Source organism: Scyliorhinus torazame, chromosome 16 (assembly GCF_047496885.1).
Source record: "Scyliorhinus torazame isolate Kashiwa2021f chromosome 16, sScyTor2.1, whole genome shotgun sequence".
NCBI classification, from domain to species: Eukaryota; Metazoa; Chordata; class Chondrichthyes; order Carcharhiniformes; family Scyliorhinidae; genus Scyliorhinus; species Scyliorhinus torazame.
This window is the reverse complement of record NC_092722.1, coordinates 51,984,969-52,011,487: the sequence shown is the minus strand read 5'-3', so window position 1 is coordinate 52,011,487 and position 26,519 is coordinate 51,984,969. Positions and strand designations below refer to the sequence as shown.

The window sequence follows — 26,519 nt, the reverse complement described above, 5'->3', positions numbered from 1 at the left end:
TTCCTTCTCTTTGGTGAATACTGATGCAAAGTATTCATTTAGTACCTCGCTCATTTCCTCTGGCTCCACACATAGATTCCCTTGCCTATCCTTCAGTGGGCCAATCCTTTCCCTGGCTACCCTCTTGCTTTTTATGTACGTGTAAAAAGCCTTGGGATTTTCCTTAACCCTATTTGCCAATGACTTTTCATGACCCCTTCTAGCCCTCCTGACTCCTTGCTTAAGTTCCTTCCTACTTTCCTTATATGCCACACAGGCTTCGTCTGTTCCCAACCTTTTAGCCCTGACAAATGCCTCCTTTTTCTTTTTGACGAGGCTTACAATATCACTCGTCATCCAAGGTTCCCGAAAATTGCCGTATTTATCTTTCTTCCTCACAGGAACATGCCTGTCCTGTATTCCTTTCAACTGACACTTGAAAGCCTCCCACATGTCAGATGTTGATTTGCCCTCAAACATCCTCCCCCAAGCTATGTTCTTCAGTTCCCGCCTAATATTGTTATAATTAGCCTTCCCCCAATTTAGCAGATTCATCCTCGGACCACTCTTATCCTTGTCCACCAGTACTTTAAAACTTACTGAATTGTGGTCACTGTTACCAAAATGCTCCCCTACTGAAACATCTACCACCTGGCCGGGCTCATTCCCCAATACCAGGTCCAGTACCGCCCCTTCCCTAGTTGGACTGTTTACATATTGTTTTAAGAAGCCCTCCTGGATGCTCCTTACAAACTCCGCCCCGTCTAAGCCCCTGGCACTAAGTGAGTCCCAGTCAATATTGGGGAAGTTGAAGTCTCCCATCACCACAACCCTGTTGTTTTTACTCTTTTCCAAAATCTGTCTACCTATCTGCTCCTCTATCTCCCGCTGGCTGTTGGGAGGCCTGTAGTATACCCCCAACATTGTGACTGCACCCTTCTTATTCCTGATCTCTACCCATATAGCCTCACTGCCCTCTGAGGTGTCCTCTCGCAGTATAGCTGTGATATTCTCCCGAACAAGTAGCGCAACTCCGCCTCCCCTTTTACATCCCCCTCTATCCCGCCTGAAACATCTAAATCCTGGAACGTTTAGCTGCCAATCCTGCCCTTCCCTCAACCAGGACTCTGTAATGGCAACAACATCATAGTTCCAAGTAGTAATCCAAGCTCTAAGTTCATCTGTCTTACCCGTAATGCTCCTTGCATTAAAACATATGCACTTCAGGCCACCAGACCCGCTGTGTTCAGCAACTTCTCCCCGTCTGCTCTGCCTCAGAGCCACACTGTCCCTATTCCCTAGTTCTCCCTCAATGCTCTCACCTTCTGACCTATTGCTCCCGTGCCCACCCCCCTGCCATACTAGCATCGAGGAGAGTGGCCGCTTTGCATGCTTTTCTCAGGTCCCCACGCATGCGTGCCACGACCGGGTGGACTATTATCACAGAATTTACAGTGCAGAAGGAGGCCATTTGGCCCATCGGGTCTGCACCGGCTCTTGGAAAGAGCACCCTACCCAAGTCAACACCTCCACCCAATCCCCATAACCCAATGACCCCACCCAACACTAAGGGCAATTTTGGACACTAAGGGCAATTTATCATGGCCAATCCACCTAACCTGCACCTCTTTGGACTGTGGGAGGAAACCGGAGCACCCGGAGGAAACCCATGCACACACGGGGAGGATGTGCAGACTCCACACAGACAGTGACCCAAGCCGGAATCGAACCTGGGACCCTGGAACTGTGAAGCAACTGTGCTATCCACAATGCTACCGTGCTGCCCTATGAGGCCGAAGACCCTGAGGCGCATGCGTGAACGTCGGCCGACCGCACTGCGCATGCGCGATGGCGCATAGAACGTGCTGACGTCAGCGTCATGATGTGTCTGAATTGTGGCTCCGCCCATTTAAAGCGGCAATGTCCAGTCAAAGGCAGGCGATGTCTACAGTGTGGAAAGCCTGGCCACTACGCGGGCCTTCTACAGGTCCGCTCCACCGAACAACAGCCAGCGATTCCAGCTGCAGCACAGACGTGTCCGCTGCGTACAACAAGGCATGCAGGATTCTGATCCAGGCAGCCCAACGGACCCCGATGCTGACTGCCTCGAGTCTCCATATCAGGTGGGCATCATCACCACACGCGAGTTGGTCTCTACCGTGCCTGCGAACCGCCTTTCGATCCTCAGTGTGGCACATGACGACGAGTGGTGTGCCGTCATCACGGTCAACCAGTCTCGCATCTGATTCAAATTGGACACTGGCGCGTCTGCGAACCTCATATCATAGTCGGACCTCGACAGCATCCGACACCAACCTTGCATTCTTCCACCAGCCTGCCAGCTCCTTGACTACAATGGTAATGCCATAGCTGCCAGTGGGTCGTGTCAGCTAGGTGTCTCTCACAAGAGAATCAAGGCGACGTTGAGATTCGAGATCGTCCGGCCTGACAAGGCATCCCTGCTATGTGCTCGCGCATACAAACTCTTAAATCTGATACAGCAAGTTCATGTCATGTCTTCGACACCGGCGACAGCCTCACCCAATGCGAATCTCCAGACTGAGATAGACGACATTCTCACACAATACCACGGTGTGTTTGATGGGATGGGCACGCTCCCTTATCGCTACAAGATATTGCTCAAGCCGAATGCCACCCCAGTCATCCATGCACCACGCCGGGTGCCGGCTCCTCTCAAGGATTGTCTGAAAATGCAACTACGAGAGCTCCAAGACCAGGGCATCATCTCAAAGGTCATGGAACCCACAGACTGGGTCAGCTCCATGGTCTGCATCAAGAAACCCTCTGGCGAACTCCGCATTTACATTGATCCCAAAGACCTGAATCGCAACATCATGCGAGAGCATTACCCGATCCCGAAGGGTGAAGAATTGACCTGTGAGATGGCTCACGCCAAATTCTTTACCAAGCTGGACGCCTCCCGTGGCTTCTGGCAAATTCAGCTGGACGAGTCCAGTCGGAAGCTGGTCACTTTTAACACTCCATTCAGCAGGTATTGCTACACCGCATGCCTTTTGGTATCATATCAGCTTCCGAAGTATTTCATCGCATAATGGAGCAAATGATGGAGGGCATCGAGGGGGTGCGAGTCTGTGTGGACGACGTGATCATCTGGTCCACGATGCCCGAGGATCACATTGATCAAACAGGTTTTCCAGAGGATTCATGAAAATGGCCTCCAGCTCAACAGGGCCAAATGCTCGTTTGGGCGGTCTGCTATCAAGTTTTTAGGTGACCACATTTCACAGTAAGGTGTGAAACCTGACACCGACAAGGTGCTGGCATTCAATGCCACAAAGACACCAGAGGACAAAAAGGCGATCCTCCGCTTCCTCGGGATGGTAAATTTTCTCAGAAAATTCATTCCCAACATGGCATCCCACACCACGGCCCTCCGGCATCTCGTTAAAAAGTCGACAGTGTTCCAGTGGTTTCCCGCACATCAAGCGGAGTGGCTTGAGCTGAAGGCAAAGCTCACCACAGCCCCAGTACAGGCGTTCTTTGACCCAACCAAGGATACCAAGATATCCACAGACGCAAGCCAGGACGGCATTGGGGCGATGCTCCTCCAACGAGACGATTCCTTGTCCTGAGCTCCAGTGGCATATGCCTCCAGGGCCATGACTCCAACCGAACAACGGTATGCCCAGATCGAAAAGGAGTGTCTGGGTCTCCTGACAGGAATAGTCAAGTTTCATGACTACGTATACGGTCTGCCGAAGTTCACGGTGGAAACAGACCACAGGCCTTTAGTCCACATAATCCAGAAGGATTTAAATGACATGACACCTCGGCTGCAGCGAATTCTTCTTCGTCTCCGCCGATATGACTTCGAACTCGTCTATACACCGGGCAAGGATCGTCGCGGATGCCCTATCCCGATCCATCACCATGCCGTGTGAACCGGGCGACTTCATTCGCCGCATCGAGGCACAGGTGCAGTTGTGTGCCAGCAATCTCCCAGCCACTGATGAACGAGTTGTCCAGATACGTGAAGAAACTGCCAAATATCCTCTACTGCAGCATGTGATGCAACACCTTGCCCATGGCTGGCAAAAGGGGCAGTGCCCCCAGTTCTTCAACGTTAAGGACAAGTTAATGGTTGTCGAGGGGATCCTTCTTAAACTAGATTGAATCATCATTCCCCAAAGCATGCAAGCCATGGTGCTCAGACAGATCCATGAGGGTCACCTCGGGGTCGAAAAATGTCGACGCAGAGCTCGGCAGGCAGTCTACTGGCCTGGCATCAGCCAGGACATTGCCAACACAGTCCTCAACTGCACAACATGCCAGAAGGTTCAACCAGCTCAGCCCAAGGAAACACTGCAACAGCACGAGATCATGACTTCTCCGTGGTCCAAGGTGGGGATAGACCTCTTTCACGCAAATGGGCGTGATTACGTGCTCTTGGTCAACTACTTCTCCAGCTACCCGGAAGTGGTGAAACTGTCGGACCTCACGTCCAAGTCAGTGATTAAAGCCTGCAAAGAGACGTTTGCCAGGCACGGCATACCACTCACAGTAATGAGTGACAACGGCCCATGTTTCTACAGCCAAGAGTGGTCCGACTTTTCACAATCCTACCACTTCAGTCACATCACATCCAGTCCCCATTACCCGCAATCAAACGGGGAGGCCGAAAAAGGGGTCCATATTGTCAAGCGGTTGCTGTGCAAGGCTGCAGACTCAGTCTCGGACTTCAACCTGGCGCTGTTGGCATACAGGGCAACCCCTCTGTCGACTGGTTTGTCTCCGGCGCAGCTGCTCATGAACCGCAACCTGAGGACGACTGTTCCAGCCATCCATGTTCCAGAACATGCAGCACGGTAGCATTGTGGATAGCACAATTGCTTCACAGCTCCAGGGTCCCAGGTTCGATTCCGGCTTGGGTCACTGTCTGTGCGGAGTCTGCACATCCTCCCCGTGTGTGCGTGGGTTTCCTCCGGGTGCTCCGGTTTCCTCCCACAGTCCAAAGATGTGCAGGTTAGGTGGATTGGCCATGATAAATTGCCCTTCGTGTCCAAAATTGCCCTTAGGGTTGGGTGGGGTTACTGGGTTATGGGGATAGCGTGGAGGTGTGGACTTTGGGTAGGGTGCTCTTTCCAAGAGCCGGTGCAGACTCGATGGGCCGAATGGCCTCCTTATGCACTGTAAATTCTATGAACTTGACCACCTCACGGTGCTGCAGAAAGTGCAGCGATCCAGGGACCAGCAGAAGATCGCGTATGATGCTCATGCCAAGGATCTACCTGCGCTGGCCCCAGACGATGCTGTTCGTGTCCAGTTGCCTGAGGGAGGTTAGTCAGCCCCAGCTATTGTCGTCAGGCAGGCTGCCCCCAGGTCCTTCGTTGTCCAAATGGCTGATGGCTCCATTCTATGGCGCAACAGGAGGGCGCTACGAAGAGTTCCCTGCCCACCGCCTGGCCGCACTTCTCTGCATGTCATCATGCCTCCTCCGGACATCTCGCAACACAAGGCCACCGATCTGGCAGCGATCCCGCCTCTCCATGAGGCCACCGACATGGCAGCAATCCCGCCTGTCCAAGTGCCAGCGTCCCCCCCTCCACCTCTGAGGCGATCGACAAGAATTCATCGCCCGCCACAAAGACTGAATCTATAGACTAAAACCTTGTAAATTTTGTTCAGTTTGCTCTGTATCTGCATGATAGACACCTTCCCATGTACATATGTTCATTCACTCACCACTTGTATATAATCATGCATGAATATATATCGCCACGTTCCAAAATTTACTTCAAAAAGGGGAGATGTCATAATATCCACTCATGTATATAATGAGATGCAGACAGGCAGTGATTGACACACAGGATAACCAATAAACACACACAACACATAACAACCAATCACCAGACAGGGCACCACCACTATAAAGCACACAGGGCATTAAGACTCTCCCTCTCTCTACAGGACACAGCTACTGAGATAGTAAGAGGGCACAAGCCAGTGAGCACTATCACCATGAGGTAGAGAGTTAGTCTGGACAAGCCAGTAGGAGGTTATCAGTTAGAATGATAGAGTGTCAACTCACAGCAGACTATGTACAGCAATCAGGAAGTTCAATAAAACAGTGTTGGACCATCTCCTGTGTCAGAAACCAGGGGCGTCATTCTCCGACCCCCCGCCGGGTCGGAGAATGGCCGTTGGCCGCCGTGAATCCCGCCCCCGCCGAAGTCTCCGCTCCCGGAGATTGGGCGGGGGCGGGAATCCAGCCGCGCCGGTTGGCGGGACCCCCCGCTGGATTCTCCGGCCCGGATGGGCCGAAGTCCCGCCCAGGAATTGCCTGTCCCGCCGACGTAAATCAAACCTGGTATTTACCGGCGGGACCAGGCAGCGTGGGCGAGCTCCGGGGTCCTGGGAGGGGGCGCGGGGCGATCTGACCCCGGGGGGTGCCCCCACGGTGGACTGGCCCGCGATCGGGGCCCACCGATCCGCGGGCGGGCCTGTGCCGTGGGGGCACTCTTTCCCTTCCGCCTCCGCTACGGCCTCCACCATGGCGGAGGCGGAAGAGACTCTCCCCACTGCGCATGCGCGGGAAACTTTCAGCGGCCGCTGACGCTCCCGCGCATGCGCGGGGAAACTGACAGCGGCCGCTGACGCTCCCGCGCATGCGCCACATTTCCGCGCCAGCTGGCGGGGCAACAAACGCCATTTCCGCCAGCTGGCGGGGCGGAAATCCCTCCGGCGTCGGCCTAGCCCCTCAATGTTGGGGCTAGGCCGCCAAAGATGCGGAGACTTCCGCACCTTTTTGCCGGCGCGATGCCCGTCTGATTTGCGCCGGCTTTGGCGCCAGGCGGCGGGCATCCCGCCGTTGGGGGAGAATTTCGCCCCTGTTTCTTGTTTCACTGCATCCAGTTGCAGTCAACGTTGAACCAACTTACTTAACACATCAGCTCCCATTCGGGCAGCTTTAACCCTCACAGGGTTTCAATCGCGCTCTCCAAGATTCCTCCTCCGTGGATTCCAGCGGACACTCAACACTAGCGTATAGGCACACTTTCAGATCTTGGCCATGCCAAGCAGGACACCATTTGGTCTGCGACCTGCAGCTCTTTCTTTATCTGGGAACTGTTTCTGGCATTTTTTGTCTTTGTCCCTCACCTGTGACTTCCTTTTGGGACCTTTCCTTGCCCCTCCCCCCTCTTGCCCCCCTCTCTCTGTGGGTCACTTATTTTCATATTAAAACTGACTGACTCAAGAAGAGTGGTTCACTGACCTTTGAACTTTTCTGGTGGGCTATCATCCAGAGGGTCCCACCCTTGTAATTAGGCAGGAAGTAGTGTAGCAAGCATTGGAACACCGTACCTTAAATGTCGCAGTATCCACAGCCCGCGAATTTAGCACCCAAGGACATGGATTTCATGACAACGCAAATCCATAAATTTGGCAAGACAAGTTAATAAGGTGTTTTTTGCGAAAGGCCATACAGATTAATTGGGTTTATAAATACAGGAATAGAATATAAAAGCATAGAGATCATGCTGAAACTCTATAAAGCGCTGGTTAGGCCTGAGATGAATAACTGTGCACAGTTCTGGGCCTCAGATATCAGGAAAGATGCAAAGGTTTTGGACGGAATTTTCCAGGTCCCCCATGCATTTAAAGGCGGGTGGGATGGGGTGCGGGGAAACAATGTGATGGGAGCCAAAAAAATGGTTTCCCGCCGACATAGCATAGCAGGTCGTCATTCCCAGCGAGCCTGATGTGAAATCTTTTTCCATCCCGTTCACAGAATGCTGATGAAGTTCGGATGGGAATTTCACCTCCCAAGCATCCATGTTGCCAACGTGATCTCGCGCCAATCCAGAAGATGTCTGGACCAATGTGGTGTGCACATTTCACGGCTTAGGCCCGGGCATCGGAAGATGGAGGCCTCCAGTGGCTGTGGGACACCGCGTGCAGCAGTGGGCAGGGGGAGTGGAGCATCAATGACGTGGATCCTCTCTCTGCAGCAGCTTCCAAGAGCTGGATCTTGAAGCTACAGGTGGATGGCAGGAGGGACTGTTGGGCAGTGATGGTCTGTATTGGGGTGGAGATGTTGGGGAGGGGATGAATGAAGAGGAGGGGCAGGTGTGGGGGCCTTGAGGGGAGCAGGGGAGTGGTAGGGGAAAGAGAGAGATGCTCTGAGGGTTGTGGAATGGTCTTGAGGTGGAATGAAGCAAGAGGGTGCAAAGGACCAAGCCGGAGTGTGGACAGGGAGAAAGGGGGTTTGTGCAGGTGTGAACATGTATGGCGGAAGGTCTGTGCAGGTGTGAATGGATATGGGGAGGTGGGGGGGGAGGGGTTGCAGATGTGAACAGACATTTGGGGGAAGAGCGAAAGGGGTTCAGAGGAAGGGTTCTGTGGTGTAAACTGCTGAGACCCGAGGGGAATACTGAGAAAATTGGTGACAGGAAGGGATGGTGAGAGTTAAAGAGGGCAGTGGGAGCTAAGAGAGTGGGAGAATGAGGGTGCAGCGAGGTGGGTGAAGGGGCGCTGAAGGTTGTTGGAGGAGATATGGAAGGAGAGGTGGATAGTGGACGTTGGCAGAGTGGGGGGGAGTGCATATCTATAGTCACGGGGGTGGGCTCCTCTGGAAGGTAGGGGATGTTGACATTCACCTGCCCAGGATGGAGGGTGACGGGGACAGGTTGAAGGGTGACCGAGGGAAGGTCAAATCTTACACCTGGGGTGTCAATGATATGGGGGAGAGGGCATGGATCACAGGGGAAGGGGGTAAATGTATTGGACTACTCGTCGAAGATAACTACAATCATGGCTGCTCACAAGTATGCAGAGCCTCATGGTGGAGATCTTGAGGTGCTGCCTGGGAGTTGGGTCAAAGCAGTGTGGGTGGAGATGCAGGTAAGCTCAACTGGACAGCTGAGGGGGAAACGCAGCATTTGACACTGGCAATGCCAGAGTGTTGGAACAGAGGAGCGTGTGAAGGGACAGTCTTAGTTTGCAGGAGGCTTCTTGCACATGGCTCAGAAGGGCCCTGCCAAATATCTTTGCCTCCCGCACGTGCATGATTCCTGGGAACAATATCGGAGCTTGGGATGTCCCTTGAAAGATGGTGGGGTTATGGGGGGTGGGGTCGGGGCACAGGCTTAAATAAACCAAATCCGGCCTCATTAAAGTGCAAATCTATGTTATTCACAAAAGTGTTTAAATGTTAACAATCATAGTGCACCTGTGAAAATCAAAACTTCTTAATCTTGCATTCCTTACCACTTTTTCTAGGTGCTACCCGCAACATCTGCAGCAGCGGTTGAGGCAGCAAGCTGCGCAGTTGGCCCCGTTGTCTTGGATGACCGTGGTCCTTTGGAGACTCGAGGCCTGGAGGGCCCAGGCCCGCTTTGGCTGTCCTGCCGTGGGGCAGCTGATCCCTCTGCAATCACAAAGGGCGAAGGGGTGACAGGCAAAGGGGATTGTGAAGGGCCCAACGCCTTCAGAGAGTCCTGAATGGAGGTCCCAAGGGGTGTCTAACAGCGGCTCCTCCTCTCTGGAGGTGCCCAAAGATCCCTGGCTGATCCCAGAAGAGTGTTGGGGCTTCCCACCCTACAGAGCGGTGAGCCCACACAGACAGAAGGATAAGGCTCACAGAGGCATGGCATCAATGCTCACTGATGCCCTCAAGGTTTAACCTCTTTCCTGGCCTCCCCCTTACCTGCTTAACCTCCCAGACAGTATTTAGGCTCCCTGTGTGGAAGGGCCAGGGACCCACAGTGGGTACACCACCACAGGCTAGATGGACTGCACTAGGGCCATGAGGCATCACTTTGTCACATTGAGTCACGTTTTTATGCATGGGTCACATGGATGGTACCCTTACCACTGAGGGTCAACTCCCCTCTTCAATGAAGTTTGTGTGAGCAGGTGAGGATTCACTGACCCCGGTGGCACAGACAAGGTTATTCATCCGTTTCTAACCCTGCAGGGTAGTCCTGCAGTGGAGGCCCTGCACACTGCCCGCCCCCCCCCCCCCCCCTCCGCCCTCCTGGAGACTTCCTCCCATGCCAAATTGGCCTGATGGCTTGACCTCCTCCCTCCATCCTCTGGCTAGTGGATGCCACATCTTGGCCTCCAGTGCATTGAACAGCATGCCGACCGATGCGTCACCGAACCTGGGAGGTGGCGTTCCTTGGGATCAGTGGTCCATCTCCTTCTTCAACAGCGGGTAAACTGATGTCCATATGGCACCTGGATATGACAGGGCAAGAGGAGGGGGCAAGGAGCCATCCTGCCCACTCTGCCCACAAACCATTGGGAAACTCTTGATTGCGTAATTAATTCAGCCAGTATCGTGCAGTACGGCACAAATACCCACCAGCATCCATGGCAGGAAACATTCACGGTTTTACCCTGCCCACGGGACTTAGTCCCGGCATGGAAAAAGCTGCCCGGTCTGAATGTATCAAGAGGTTTTGACAGAGTAGGTACAGAAAAATAATGAATTCTGGCAAGTGGGTGAATAAACAAAGGTCATAGGCTGAAAACCATTGGCAAAAGATCCAAAGAGGTGATGAGAATTCTTTTTTCTCTCAGAGAGTTCTTGGGATCTGGAACAGCGATCTGAAAGCACGGTGATAGCTGCTTCCATAAATAGTGTTAAAATTTCAAAGGGAGTTGGGCCGGTGTAAGGTTTTCGGGCAATCAGGCCTTTTTTGGGCTGCCCAGGAATAAAACCCAGAGACTGTAAACTGGACACTTGTCAGCCAAAAGAACGTAACCAGATTTCCCAGCAGGCTTGGTCCGCTGAGCTGAGTAGGGGCATAGGTATTTACAAACCCCCCCCAGGAGCTACAAGGAAGAAGGAGCCAGACAACTAGATAAGATTAAAACACAGACAAAGGGGCACGGGAATACACAGGGGGGCCTGCCTGCAAACAGGACAATGGGATGGTCATAGCCCCATGCAGATGTAAATGACTTGGCCTCCACCAGAGCAGAATCCAATCAACACCCCATCAACATAGCAGCGATCTCCGGAGCAGATGGAAGACTTTGAAAATCTTCACAAGAGAGCTTAACCTTGTTATCCCAAAAAGCAGACTGTCTGGGCTCAGTATATTGCGCTGGAAAAGCCCCTTGAAGATAAACGGTAGAAAAAACCAAGTTGGAGGCGGACCTGGGGGAGGTACTCCAATCCTGACAGAAGCCACCGGCAGGAACTCACTGGGTGGAGGGGGCGGAGTCGGCGCCAAATTCAAATCGCGGCAGGTCTGCCTGGCTGGAAGGAGCGGACCTGCGAGGAGAACCCGGAAGTTAACAGGTCTGACCGGCTCAAAGGGGGCGGGACCAGCGGGAACTTTAAACTTGAACCGATACAACGCAAAGGGGGAGGAAAACCCGGAAGTCGACAGCTCTGACCGGCTCAAAGGGGGCGGGACCAGCGGGAACTTTAAACCTTACCAATTCAATGCAAAAGGGGCTGGCCGAACACAGGAAAAAGCCAGGTAAAACGGATATAAAAGGGGCTGTGTTGCGATTGAGGGTCTCTTGGCTTGACCTCTCCACCTTTGACTTGACCTCCTGCAGCCTGTGACCGTAAGTACCCTGCAGCAGCTTGCGAAACTCCCTTGACTTTGATAGTGGTTGAGGCTTTGGGGAAGGGGACTTGATTTGTGTTTTGTGCCATTGTTAAACTTGTGTAACAATAAGATTTTACGTTGTGTCCGTATAGTACTTCTTGAATAGACTTAGTTTGTGTTAGAGTTTAAGATTTTATTATAATTTCTTCTGTTTGATGATTTTGACCTGGGTTTTGCAATAAACCTCGATTTGCTGATAATTGGAGTCGTTTCAATTCTTCAATCTCTCACCAGCGATCTCTGACCAAGTCATTGTTAAGATATTCCTCACCTTAATTCCGGGGTCGAGAATCTAGGGTCATCTTGAACGATTCGAACCCGTTCACTCAGGACAGGCTGCTGGTTAGGTAATAAACAGCAGTGTCCTATTCTCTCTCTTGGGAAAGCTACTCCAGCGAAGTAGGAACCGGGTGGGTGTTGTACCACCGGCAAGAGAGAGAATCACCTGGGCATTGGTGGGGGGTCTGGATATCTGTGTGATATAAGCCTCAGGCTTCCGGTTAGGGATAAACGGCAGGCTTGATTCAGTGCTCTCTCCCGTGGAGGTGTCCCAGTGCGGCATCCCCTGGCCTCTGAAGTTTCAGTGCCAGCTGGAGAGAGACGCACACAGATACTCAAACCCCAGATATCGGCCCAGTAGTGGAGTAGCAGAGATGGAACCCTCTACAATGGCGACCGCGGCAGGAGCCCGGTGGTTTGGAGTATGTGACTTGGCAGAGGGGGTTAGGGAACAAAGTAAAATGGAGGAGAGAATCTCCTCGTATATGTGGCAATAGGTCAACCTCACCAAACCTTGGGTCTCAGAACTAATCAATGCGGAGCGACCCGTAATGGCGGCGGCCGCATGGACAGAAAGTAAGGCACACAAAAGGCACTTGGAGAAGGCAGTTTGGCTGGTCTGCTTGTCCCAGCAGGTAGCCAAAACAGAGCGAAGGGTCGAAGAATTAGAGCAGGAGTTGGGAGAAGTTAGGGCCAGCGCAGGGGACAGCGCTAGCGCAGCGGAACGACTGCGGGAGGAATTGGCAGAAATGAAACAGGACAGCCTACAGGAAAGCGAGTCTAACCGGTGCGAGAAGGAATATCTCCACTGCCAGATAGTGGAGGGTAAGACAATGGAATAGAGGCTCCAGGAACTCTATGCTCGGAGTACAGAGCAGTGTAGGAAGCTGGAGGGGAAGTTCCGGGACATCCAGGCAGCGTACCGAGTGGCTCGCGAGGAAGTAGGGGACTGTGCTCACGGGCCGTGCCAGGCACGGATAACGGAGTTGGAGGAGACCTTGTCCAAGGTCAGGGGACAGGTACACCTGGTAGGTCCAGGGGGGTTCCCAAGGGGCAAGGTGCTCCTCGCAGCGGATGATTCCCCAAAGGCCAAGGGGAATAGACCGCCTCCTGAGACGCCGGGATTGTGTCCGGGTCGGCAGGGGGGGATCGGACTGCACGTTCAGGGGCAAGTCCAGGGGGGGTCGGCAGGGTACCCCCAGCTGGCGGCGTGTCCGCCTGGTTTCGTATGTGGGTCCCCATGGGATGGGGACAGACCGCTGCCTGGGATGCCGGTGATGGGGCCGGGTCAGCAGGTAGGGTTCGGACCACCCGGTCAGGGGCAGGTCCAAGGGGGGTCAGTGGTGTATCCCCAGATAGCGGCGTCTCCTATATGGGTAGTTAGCCCGGGGACAGGGGGGCTACCCAACGGGGCAGGAGAGCTGGACGCCGGGGAGGTGGAGGAGCAGGAACCCCAGGTAGGGCAGATGTGCCCTGTCAGGCAGAGAAGGTATGGTCCCCCGGCGGGGCTGGCGAATAGGGGACCGGTTGAGGGCGACATTATCATTCCTCATGGGGCATCCGCGCTCAGGGGGATGGTGGCCCACGTTCCCAGGCTAACTCCGAAAGGGGATCCGTCGCTTCATTTTATGGAGGTGGAGCAGGCTGCCAGCATTAATGACTGCGACGAGGGGGAGCAAGTAAGGATGCTCCTGATGACCCTAGATCCCCAACTATGCAGGGCAGTGACCTCCGGGAATGGGGGAAGACCTGACACATGGGCGGCAGCACAGACTGCTGTTCTGGAGGCAATGGGCTTGAATCTGGGGAGCCCTTTCATGAGGGTGGGGGAAACCAAGCAGCAGCTAGGGGAATCGCCAAATATGTTCGCAGACAGGCTGTGGACTGTCTATGTGGAGGCGTGCGGGACTCCCGCGGATAGGCAGAATTTAGGTGAGAGAACAGCCCACTGGCTGAAGACCCTCGTAGCTAACTGTCTCCCTCACGTTAGGGCAAAGGCCGAACACTGGTTCGACCCGCAGAGTCCGGACCTTAATGAGGCAGAGGTCCTTAGAAAACTCACCCTTGCATATCGCAACGGGGAGAGGAGTGAGGAAAAGCCCCATAAGGGTCAGGTGCATGGAATCACACCAGCACCCCCTAAGAGAGAGTGGAAGCATGAGGGCACCCGGACCTCCGACAAGAGACCGGTATGCTACGGGTGTGGAAAGACCGGGCATTTCAAGAGGGAGTGTGAGAACCCTAGCAAGGAGGAGAGGGCTCCTGCAGTAGAAAGTCAGACCCCAGCGGCAGGAGCAGCTGCCCCGGAAACCATCAACTTGAAAAGGCTTTTAGCCTTTTTGCAGAGCCTAGCAGCTGGGTCGGGACAGGTGGCAATGGCAACGGGCCAGGACCTGCCTGCACCCACACCACAAGAACCCGTATGACTACCCAGGGAGCAGCCTCAGGTAAAAGGGAGCGCAGGGGTAGTTCTAGCCCCAGACCCTGGTCCGGTCCAGGTGCAGGGTCCCATTCTGGAGGCAGCCTCAGCGGCTATTTGCAGTTTAAATCCCTTAAGGTGGGACCCATGCGAACGCCACATCAGTCAATTTAAATTGTTCCACCCCATAAGGGCAAGAAAGAGCAAGGTGGGGGGAAGACTGGGGGTGGTAGTGGAGAAACCTCCCGTAGAATTAACAACGGTGGGGGAGGTCCCTGACTCCACGGTCACACAACCGGTGACAAGGTGCTGTCCCGAAGGGGCAGTCCCAAAGAAACCGACAGTGCTGCAAGCACCCAGCCCAGGGACAGTAACGATTCCCAAGCCCTTACCTGTGGGTCAGGTGGCCTGCCTTAGTATAGAGGCTAGGGAGGCAGAGGAGAGGGAGGTATCACCTTGGGCGTGGAAACCATCCAGGGGACGAAGGAGCAATCGGGTCTCCAAGCCCCCGGTAAGATGGTCCCCAGTAGAAGGGAACGGTGAGGGATGTAGGACATTATCCAGTGCTGCCACAGGTAGCCCAGTCTCCGGAGGGTGCAGAAAGGGATCCCCGAACCCCTTTGGGGAAGGAGAGGCAAGGGGCAGTCCGGACCCCCGGGAGGGGGAGGTCTGGCCCGAGCCGTTGGTCCAAACAGGTGAACAGCCCCAGTATAGCGGGGTCCAGTTTTAATTTGGCCACCCGGAGACGGGTGGCATTGTATATAGCATTTTCCCCCTGTTAGTTCTAATTAGTGTTTAGTGGTGTGTGGGTTAATTAGGATCGTGGGATCACAGAAGCGCATAGTGCAGTGATATAATGATTGAGCAGCAGGCACTAGGACCCTGGTGGAGCCGGGCTGTGGACACAGAACCACAGACAGGCTGCGGCAATTTCATGTCAATTTCCCAACTTAAAAGCGGGAGCTGCTGCTGCCGCTGGATAGAAGCCATGCACTTTAAGGTAGGTAGTTCTGTAGAGGCAAGGATGTGTTTTGTCTCTTTTACAGATGGGGCACCCGACGATGTGGAGCTTGCTGATGATCTTGGCGATGGTGGGACCGGGAGAACTCCGCAGAGGCGAGACAGAAGAGTCCTTCGTCATTGGGTGCTCTGGCGGCAGAGCCCCTCTTGTCACTACCGGACAGGGAGACCAGGTGGCCACAGAGCAGACCCGCTACTCCCACCTGGGGAGGGGGCCTGGGTGGCTGGGGTCGAACTCGACCAGGTACTCCAGCCACCAGAGCTTCACCTATGGAGAGGCCTCTGTACTCTGCGAGGAGATACAGGTGGCGACTGACCGGGTTAGGGTGACTGAGGGCAGGCGGGTGTGTTTAACCTGTGAGGGGGACGTTCCTTTGGGGAGATGGTGGTGGCTCAGGAAGCTGAGCCTGGACATGAGGGATCGGTCCTCGGACTGGGAACGCCTGGACAACAACACCTACCGGACCATCACAGGGTCACCGGGTAGGATCACCGTTTGCTGGGATAAGTGGTGGGCTTCCGACCAGGGCATTTATTTATGTTTGTGGGGGTCGGCCAAGGCATGTCCACAAGGGGCATCAATCACCTTTGTGAGGTGGTGGCAAGACGCCGGGCATGGGATAAATTGGGACCATAATGGGAAGGGATGTGTAACCCCCGGGGGGAGAAACCGTGAGAGCTACCGAACTGCTGGTTCAGGTAAAGAGGCCCCTACCCACAGCCCAATCAATCGACCCTCACAACTGTCCAATCACCACCCGGGGGCCCGAAAATGGTTTGCAGCTCGTCCCCACAAAGAAACTATTATATCAGGGGGTACATTACGCGGTTGCCTCGGTGGTGCTAAATATAACTGAGGTGAAGTTACCAGCGTGGTGCCCTCGCAAGACTGAACTGTTGTATCAGGCGCTGCTGAAGGACATGTTCCAGAAATTCCACAATTTGGATTTTGGGGACATTGAAGTGGAAGATTTGTATCGTGGGGAAGGGGAATTTAATGGGGATTCCAGCCGGCAGCGTAGAGGGCTGGTCAATGATGGTTTCACTTCTTTCAATACGGGGACATCCATTGTCAACAGTATGGATACTGTGGAGCTGGCCTTGCAAATCAATCAGCTAAAAGGCCAGCTGAGAAAGGTGTTGAGAGATGAGAACACAGTAGTGCGGTCGGGTTTGCACGAGGAGGTGGCAATGACCCTCCATCTAAAGGAGATAATCGCGCAATTGGAAGATCATGCAAAAGCCATTAACGCGCTAATTAGAGAAGATCGAAATTCATCGGATCAGGCTGCCCAGAATGAAGTGTGTGGGCTGTATGGGGCCTGGTTGCTAGGAGAGGGGAGGAGTAATCTGGAGGACCTGAGACAGGGTCAGGTCCCCTCTTGGATTAGCAACAGGCACTTGGCAGCGCTGCACTCATTCCACAGGGTTTTGAGTCCTTGCCAGCTCCGTGCAGCCTCAGAGGCATACCCGGTACCGGTTGATTGTGGGAGATCAAACCACACAATCTTGGGGGTCATCGTAAGAATCCCAATCTTGGGAAGTTCAGCACAGCCAGTGCCGCTGTACCGAGTGGAGGATGTGGGGGTCATTCGTGGGGGGGGTACACATTCGTTTTGGAAAGGTCCCGCCTTATGTCATAGTGCGGGAGCAAGCTGTGGCAGGCATTGACCTCTCGGGTTGTCGGAGCCGAGGAGCGCAGGTGATCCTGTGCCCCCAGCACCTGGGCACTGAGGCGCGACCTCAGTGCGGGTTCAGGACTGTTGGGGCAGAACCTATAAACTGCACCATGGAGGCGATGGCAGCGAGCCATGTCCAGCCCCAGGTGGCATATATAGGAAGTGGGACATACTGTGTAACCACTGGAGCCCAGCAGTATCAACATGGGCCACAGCAGTGGTGTCCGATACTGCACAGCAGCTTCTGTTTTAAACCCAAGGCAGAGGTCCAGGTGGCACAGCAACGAATACTGCCCATTCCAGAACCCTCCTCAGTTCACCTCTCGGTACGGGAAAATACTACTAACTTACAAAAATATGTGGCCTGTTTTGGGTACGATATTCCCCCGGTCAAGGAAGACCTAAAAGTATTATTACAAGCTGTGGAAGTTTCACAAAGACACTTTTTCTCCTTAGAGCAAAAAACCCACAACATTGATCACGAAATAACAGATATCAAAGCCCCTGACTGGTGGAACATGGGATCATGGATTGTGATCCCAGCCTGGATCCGAATAGCCTCCCATTTGTTAGTGGTATTACAAGTATTCGTAGTTTTATATTTATGTTGCCTCAGCTGCAGGTATCAACGACGGAGGAAAATGAAGAGCCTTCAACGGGCTTTTGGGAAGACGCGAAGTGCAGCCCACAAAAGAGGATCCGTAGTGTAATAAAGAGATTCAAATGTAAATAGTTGTATGGATTCGCGGGTTTCAGTTACTTGATTGTGATATATGTACAGGGACCCTTACGTTTGGGGTTCCGGTGAAATGTGTGTATGTTACTGTGTGTTTAAATTAAATATGGTCTTGTCTTTCCCTTTCAATGAAATTAGGGGTAGCCTAGATTAAGGGAACTGTCTTGGGACTTGTAGTTTCGCATGTTGTTGAGGGGGGGCCTACGGTCCACACAAAAGGAAACGATTGCCCTTCACCTGTGTCGATACGGTCCAAGCAGGTAGGGACGTATCGAAGGGGCATCTGTAAGGTTTTCGGGCAATCCGGCCTTTTTTGGACTGCCCAGGAATAAAACCCAGAGACTGTAAACTGGACACTTGTCAGCCAAAAGAACGTAACCAGATTTCCCAGCAGGCTTGGTCCGCTGAGCTGAGTAGGGGCATAGGTATTTACAAACCCCCCCTACAAGGAAGAAGGAGCCAGACAACTAGATAAGATTAAAACACAGACAAAGGGGCACGGGAATACACAGGGGGGCCTGCCTGCAAGCAGGACAATGGGATGGTCATAGCCCCATGCAGATGTAAATGACTTGGCCTCCACCAGAGCAGAATCCAATCAACACCCCATCAACATAGCAAGGTGAGAATAGCAGCGATCTCCGGAGCAGATGGAAGACTTTGAAAATCTTCACAAGAGAGCTTAACCTTGTTATCCCAAAAAGCAGACTGTCTGGGCTCAGTATATTGCGCTGGAAAAGCCCCTTGAAGATAAACGGTAGAAAAAACCAAGTTGGAGGCGGACCTGGGGGAGGTACTCCAATCCTGACAGAAGCCACCGGCAGGAACTCGCTGGGTGGAGGGGGCGGAGTCGGCGCCAAATTCAAATCGCGGCAGGTCTGCCTGGCTGGAAGGAGCGGACCTGCGAGGAGAACCCGGAAGTTAACAGGTCTGACTGGCTCAAAGGGGGCGGGACCAGCGGGAACTTTAAACTTGAACCGATACAACGCAAAGGGGGAGGAAAACCCGGAAGTCGACAGCTCTGACCGGCTCAAAGGGGGCGGGACCAGCGGGAACTTTAAACCTTACCAATTCAATGCAAAAGGGGCTGGCCGAACACAGGAAAAAGCCAGGTAAAACGGATATAAAAGGGGCTGTGTTGCGATTGAGGGTCTCTTGGCTTGACCTCTCCACCTTTGACTTGACCTCCTGCAGCCTGTGACCGTAAGTACCCTGCAGCAGCTTGCGAAACTCCCTTGACTTTGATAGTGGTTGAGGCTTTGGGGAAGGGGACTTGATTTGTGTTTTGTGTCATTGCTAAAATTGTGTAACAATAAGATTTTACGTTGTGTCCGTTATAGTACTTCTTGAATAGACTTAGTTTGTGTTAGAGTTTAAGATTTTATTATAATTTCTTCTGTTTGATGATTTTGACCTGGGTTTTGCAATAAACCTCGATTTGCTGATAATTGGAGTCGTTTCAATTCTTCAATCTCTCACCAGCGATCTCTGACCAAGTCATTGTTAAGATATTCCTCACCTTAATTCCGGGGTCGAGAATCTAGGGTCATCTTGAACAATTCACTCAGGACAGGCTGCTGGTTAGGTAATAAACAGCAGTGTCCTATTCTCTCTCTTGGGAAAGCTACTCCAGCGAAGTAGGAACCGGGTGGGTGTTGTACCACCGGCAAGAGAGAGAATCACCTGGGCATTGGTGGGGGGTCTGGATATCTGTGTGATATAAGCCTCAGGCTTCCGGTTAGGGATAAACGGCAGGCTTGATTCAGTGCTCTCTCCCGTGGAGGTGTCCCAGTGCGGCATCCCCTGGCCTTTGAAGTTTCAGTGCCAGCTGGAGAGAGACACACACAGATACTCAAACCCCAGATATCGGCCCAGTAGTGGAGTAGCAGAGATGGAACCCTCTACACCGGTACTTAAGGATGAGGATCTTGAAGTGTTACAGACAGGAAGTGAAGGTGTGGTGTGAAACATGACTGCTCTTTCAAGCACAATGGACTGAATTGCCTCCCACTGCGCTGGGGTAAGTTTGAATTATTCCACACAGTACTCAGGCTGCCAAAGTATCCTCTTTGTTAGGAACTCGGAACTATTAGCACAGTAAGACATCAACATGGCAAACCTCTACTGGGAACCTACGGGCTGCAAATCACAACATAAATTGTCGCTGTCTTTTCCGAGATTGTATTTCACGAAGCCACTAGACCCGAAATTTTTACAATTTAACAAGCACTATACTCAAACGACACTCCAAAACTATGCACTTATCATTCATTCAATGATTTCTGCCAAGCTTTTTACTTGACTATACTCCGAAGAAGTCCACCAGGACACTTTCTGTAATAAGTATGGCTTCCGCTGTCCAAATAAAAGAAAAAAACTGCTGTTGAGCTGTGATTTGCCAAATTTTCATGTCAAGTGCTCAAACAATCCAATGAATAAAGCTTCAGTTGAACCAGGGCTTACTTCACTGCGCAATCGCTTCTAAGAAACTTGCCGTTGGAGTTTTTTGCCATATATTCTAATTGAGGTGGTGCTGGTGTGTGTTTAGATCACTCCGGGAGTGAAAGCTGATGTGGCAACGTGCACCTTTAGAGGGATCTGGGTGTCATAGCGTAGGAATCACAAAAGGCTGGAATACAGGTACCGTAAGTAATTAGGAAAGCTCATAGAATGTTATTGTTTATTGTGAGGGGAATTGAATGCAGAAGTGGGAGGATATGCTTCAGTTGTACAAGGTATTGGTGAGACCACATCTATTATGTACAGTATTGCTCTCTTCAGAGTTTTACAACAAAGTTAAGGAAGGGTGTAAATGCATGGGAAGCATTTCAGAGAAGGTTTACTGGGTTAATACCTGGAACAGGCGGGTTGTTTTATGAGGAAAGGCTGGACAGGCTAGACTTGTCGATGCTGGAGTTTAGAAGGACATGACGTGACATGATTGGAAACTATATGATCCTGAGGGGACTTGGCAGGGTGGATGTGGAGGATGTTTCCTCTTGTGGGAGAATCTAGAATGAGGAGACGCTGTTTAAAAATACGGGGTCACCCAATTAAGACAGAAATGGAGAAATAAATCTTCCTTCAGTGGGTTCTGAGACTAGAATCCATAGAATCCCTACAGTGCAGAAGGAGATCAGTCAGCCCATTGAGACAGCTCTGACCCTCCGAAAGAGCATCCTACCTGGGCCTATTCCCATAACCCACTAACCTGCACATAACTCCAACTAACATTTAGTGCATTAACGGGCAATTTAGCATGGCCAATTTACCTAACCTTCACGTCTTTGAACTGTGGGAGGAAACCGGAGCACCTAGAGGAAACCCACGCAGACATGGGGAGAATGCGTAAACTCCACACAGACAGTCACTCATAGCCAGAATCAAACCCAGGTCTCTGGCGCTTTGAGACAGCAGTGCTAACCACCGTGCCACCATGCTGCCCTTTGGAATTCTCTTCCTCAAAAGGTGGTTGTGGCAGAGTCCTTTTAATATCTTTAAATCAGAAGTAGATAAATTGTGGATAAGCAAGGGTTAGAATTAGATCGGCCTAGAATTAGATCGGCCATGTATTATTGAATGGTTGAGCAGGCTTGAGGGGCCTAGTGGTCTACCCCTGCTCCTAATTCGAAAAGGAAATGAAGGGCGGCACAGTGGCACAGTGGTTAGCACAGCTATCTGACAGCGCCAGGGACCTGGGTTCAATTCCAACCCTGGGTGACTGTGTAGAGTTTGAGCGTTCTCCCCGTGACTGCGTGGATTTCCTCTGGGTGCTCCGGGTTCCTCCCACTGTCCAAAGATGTGCAGATTAGGTGGATTGGCAATGTTCAATTGCCCCTTAGTGTCCAATAAGGTAAGGTGAGGTTAAGGGGATAGGGCGGGGCGTGTGGGCCTAGGTGGGGTGCTCTTTGAGAAGGTCGGTGTAGACACGATGGGCTGAATGGCCTCATTTTGCACTGTAGGGATTCTATGTTCAAATATAGAACTCTGGATTGTGGTGGTAGAGGCTCCAACATTCATTCCATCATTAGGAATCTCTCCTATTCTTATCACCTGCCACATGTTGGAAGGATTTACAAGTTGATAATCAACTTATGTGGCCACGTTATGAACACATCTTCCTTGACCATCGAGTCTGTGTTGCAACTCAAATCCATGGCACCTGACTCAGAGGCAGAGGTGCACCACACAACCTCCTTCATTCTATTTGCACAGAATAATACTTACTGGCTGAAGTTAAGCTGCATCATGAACAGATATTGTCACCTGCTGTGAATACCCGTCAACAGAGGAAGGTGAGATGGGCCAATTGCAGACTCTGATACAGTGGAAGGGTCGATAGAGGAGACATCAGAAGGGGGCCATAAGGGCTGATTATTTATACTGCACTAGATCAGTTTCTATATAAACTGCCAATGAACAAAAGCTGAGAAAAGACATTGGCCAAAATATGCTGGCCAATTCCGCGGGCAGGATATTCCAGTCCTGCTGATGGCGACCCCTCCCCTCCCCCCCGGCCTTGGGTGCGAACAACGGGAAAACTCATCAACAGCGGCAGAACCAGAGTATTCCGTCGCCAGTCAATGGCAGGCAGCCTCCGCCACCGTGAAACACGCCATGTCGCTAATGTATGAAAGTCCATAATTGACATCGCAAATGTAACAGTGGTCATGTATGAAAAGGGAGCCACTGCCTTAAAAGTTAACGTTGCAACCATCAGAAAGTCACCTCGCTCTGTCGATGATCCCCTTATCTCTGGAGCAGAATATATTGGTACACGTCCCATGACAGAATTTCAGTATATTTTCTAGGCTGATTAACCAATGGATTGCTTAATGACTGTTAAATATCGAGGCGCCCATTCGTCCCTGTGAAGCGCTTATCTATTTACCTCCTCAAAATGTGTCTGAAAGCTCCTCTAGTCCTATTGCGCAGTGCTGGGAGACCTCCTTGAGTGAACCCTACATTCTGCCTTCAACTTGCACCACCACCAGATAACCTGCTCATTCATTTCATTGCCGTTATTGTACATACGATAGCTTCGACTACAGTGCTTCATTGCTACGTTTCATGAAACGTTTTCAGATATTTCGAAAAGACATGGGATGCTGCAAAAATGCAGATATCTTTTCCCTTCTGCTTTCAGGCACCTCGGTAACAGTGCAAGGGGTTTGACTCAAGCTCTGTAACAAAATAAATACCAATCCATAGAGTTCAATATGACTCATTTACAACAGGGGCGGCAACAACTTGGCTTCAATGGATTTCCCACTTTCCTAATGCGCAGGACATTATTTGTGGTCATTCCTGTGCCTGCTCACAATTATGGGCTTATGTTAAAAATGTTGGTTCTCCCTCAGATATTCTCAGCCTCAGTGGCATTGGTCACACATAAAGTTATCAAGGTCCACAGCACAGAAAAGGCCCTTCGGCCCATCATGTCTGTGCTGGTCTAAAACAACCAGCTAACCATTCTAATCCCATTTTCCAGTACTTGGCCCATAGCCTTGCATGCCTTGGCATCACAAGTGCACATCTAAATACTTCTTAAATGTTATGAGGGTCTCTGCCTCCACACCATTCTTTCAGGTAATGAGTTCCAGCCTCCCTCACCTCTGGGTGAAAAGGTTGTTCCTCACATCCCCCCTCAGCCTCCTACCCTTTACTTTAAATCTATGCCCTGGGCAATGATCCCTGCACCAATGGGGAAATATTTCTTCCAGTCCACTCTATCTATGCCCCTCATACTTTTATACATCTCAATCATGTCGCCCACCCCCTCAATCTCCTCTGCCCCAAGAAAAACTCCATCTATCCAATCTCTCTTCATAACTAAAACTCTCCAGCCCAAGAAATATCCTAGTAAATCTCCTCTGCACCCTTTCCAGTGCTATCACATCCCTCCTGTAATGTGGATTCCAGAACTGCAGACAATATTCCAGCTGTGGCCTAAACTTTCTTACGTTCAGAAGGTGACATTTGTTGTCCAATTTCCAATTGTATAAAAGCAAATCTCAGGGTTGTAAAAATAAGAATTCCTTGTGACCTTAGTTGGATAATGTATCCTTTGTATGTGCCCTTGTGAATGCTTTGCCAATCTTCTTCCACTAGGCAGGGCTGATGAACACTGATGAGACAAGGTCAATGTAAAGTCAAGAAGTTGATTTATTTTGAACAACACACATGACTAGGAAGGATAGAGCTTTCAGATTTTTTTCTGATTTCTATATAAAGCTTCTTGCATTGAGCCAGCATAAATGGAAGATCAAATGATCACTTTGGAGTTTTCTTTCCAGATCAACCTCCGGCTTTGAAAACTGACCATCTGAGTCTTTGTTTGCAACCCACGTCAAGGCTTGCTTCTGGCAGCCATTCTTGGAATGAACAGTTTGCTGCCTTTAAATTTATTTTCTTTGCTTCTGGGGTGGAATTTTCAGGCTGCACAAAGGTCAGGAAAAAAGTTGGACGGGGCCTGAGAATGCCAACGTCGGCTGGCCTGTCGGATCCCGGACCATACTCCAGGTGGCAGCCATTTTTTGCCGAGGTGGTTGCTGAGCCTGTGAGAGATGGACATCCAATTGGGTTTATCAATCAAGAGCCTTGTTCAGGGCACAGAAAGGAGGCTAACTGGATTTTTCCAGTCGACCTCCAGTTTTCCAACGTAACAGGGGCGGGGGGGGGGGGGGGGTTGCAGTTTAACTACCTTCAAGGGGGCACTCAGTAACTGATCAGGGGGCCAAAGCTTCTGGCTGACAGGCCTTAAGGCCTTCCCTGCCAGTCTGGGTGCTGGATGCAGGTGAACGGAGGTCTTGCACCCCCCCCCCTCCCCCCATGCCCCATCACTCCAATGGTGGACTGGCTGCATTTCCTGTTTTTATTTGTATTTTTAATAAAGTTGGTGAGAGGACACCTTCATGTTGAATCTCCCTCTCAGTTACTTACCTTCCACTACAGCCTGCTGCCCCTCTCAAAATGGAAGGCCTCAGGTAGGCCCTCCAGCTTTGTTCATCCACCTGCCACCCTTAACATGGTTCTCTGTCAAAATCTCAATGAGTGACTGTATTCCTCCGGGGGATGAGAGGGTGGGTTTGGGACCAGGGAACTGTTCCTACTCTGATTTAACACTCTCGACTCCTATTTCCCGCTCCCAAAGCAAACTTCCAGCCCATGGTCCTTATCCCGCTGCCCATCTGAGGGTTGCGCAATAGAACTGCAAATCAATTCCATTACCTCTGCTCAAAATCCGTGTCTCTGAAGCGCAAGTTGGCGACTGACCCTGGCTGCACTCAGATGGACTGGATCATCGCAACAATAGTAGGTATGACTCCCCCAGTTATTGCAGATTGTAAGAAACAAAGCTTCATTTACAGCTGGTTCATGGTTTGAATTTGAATACAATGACTTCATTATGATTAATCCCCAAATCCTTGAAACTGGCAAAACAAAATGCAACAATGAAGAGAAAATTAGTAGTTTAAGTCAGACATCTCAGTGCATGCCACAAAGAGAATATGCATCATCTCTTCATGGCCTAGTTGACCAAGGGTTTGAAAATGAGTAGCAAGATCCATGGCTCCTGGGAAATAAAGCATATAAACTTGTCCTATTGTTGATTATATCAATGGTTAACCGCCTGCTGGGGGTCGGTTAGCTCAGTTGACTGGACGGCTGGTTCGTGAAGCAGAGCGTCGCCAACAGCACGGGTTCAATTCCCATACCGGTTGAAGTTGCCCATGAAGGCTCTGCCTTCTCAACCTTGCCCTTCTCCAGAGGTGTGGTGACCCTCCGGTTAAATTGTCATCGGTCGGCACTCTCGCAAAAGGGGAGAGCAGGTTATGGTCCTCGGGGAATATGGCGACTTTCATTTCAACCTCCTGCTTAACTATAACAAAGATAATGGCCAGAATTCACCACGCTGGTTAGAATCTTCTGTCCTGCTGCGGTGACTGGATCAGAGAATGCCGGCCAATGCGTTTTTGTGCTTTGTGGAGTCTGTGGACCACACATACATAAGTTGTCCTAGACTGCAACCGATTTTCAGTTTCCTTAAAAACGTGTTACTTCTGATTTGTTTGCACTTCAACCCCACACTCCCGATCTACGGACACCCAATGTGGAGAAGGGCAGGGAAGGAGGAGGATCTCCTTGTGAACATGCTCCTGGGCCTGGTCGATCGCACCATCAGCAGGCGATCGAGGGTGTCGTCCGGCACAACTGGGTTCCACTCCACTGCGGCTATATTCGTGGCCTGGTGTCCCTGGAGAGGGCTCACCCGGTGTCTGCCAGCACCGTCAAGTCCTTCCATGCCCTGTGGGCACCATGGGGACCGGGATGTTTTATTGACCCCTTTAATCACAGTTTGGTCTGCAGTAGGATTCTCCGTTTCTGAGACTGGCTTTGAAAGCAGACCAAGGCAGGCCAGCAGCACGGTTCAATTCCCGTATCAGCCTCCCCGAACAGGCGCCGGAATGTGGCGACTATGGATTTTTCACAGTAACTTCATTTGAAGCCTACTTGTGACAATCATTGATTTTCATTTCATTTCATTTCATAAATGTTGACGCCGGGACAGGATTTGTGGACTTCCACGACAGCAAAGGTGGTGTCGCACCTGGACCGATTCAACGACTGTGGAGGAACTAGCACCGGCGCCACGTGGAACATAATCGATTCCAATGTAAAACGGTGCAGAATTCACCGGGTCCGTGATTACCACTCAGGAGGCTAACAAGCTGCAGCCGCATATACACATTACACTCCCCACACACATTCATCCAGCCAACAAGATGGCACTG

General features: G+C 51.6%; 1 protein-coding gene across 1 annotated transcript in view; it reads right to left on the bottom strand.

Annotated features, from left to right (window-relative positions):
• The window catches only part of ajap1 (adherens junctions associated protein 1), a 430,540-nt gene that overhangs the window by 363,146 nt on the left and 40,875 nt on the right, over positions 1-26,519 (bottom strand). The window lies entirely within an intron of this gene.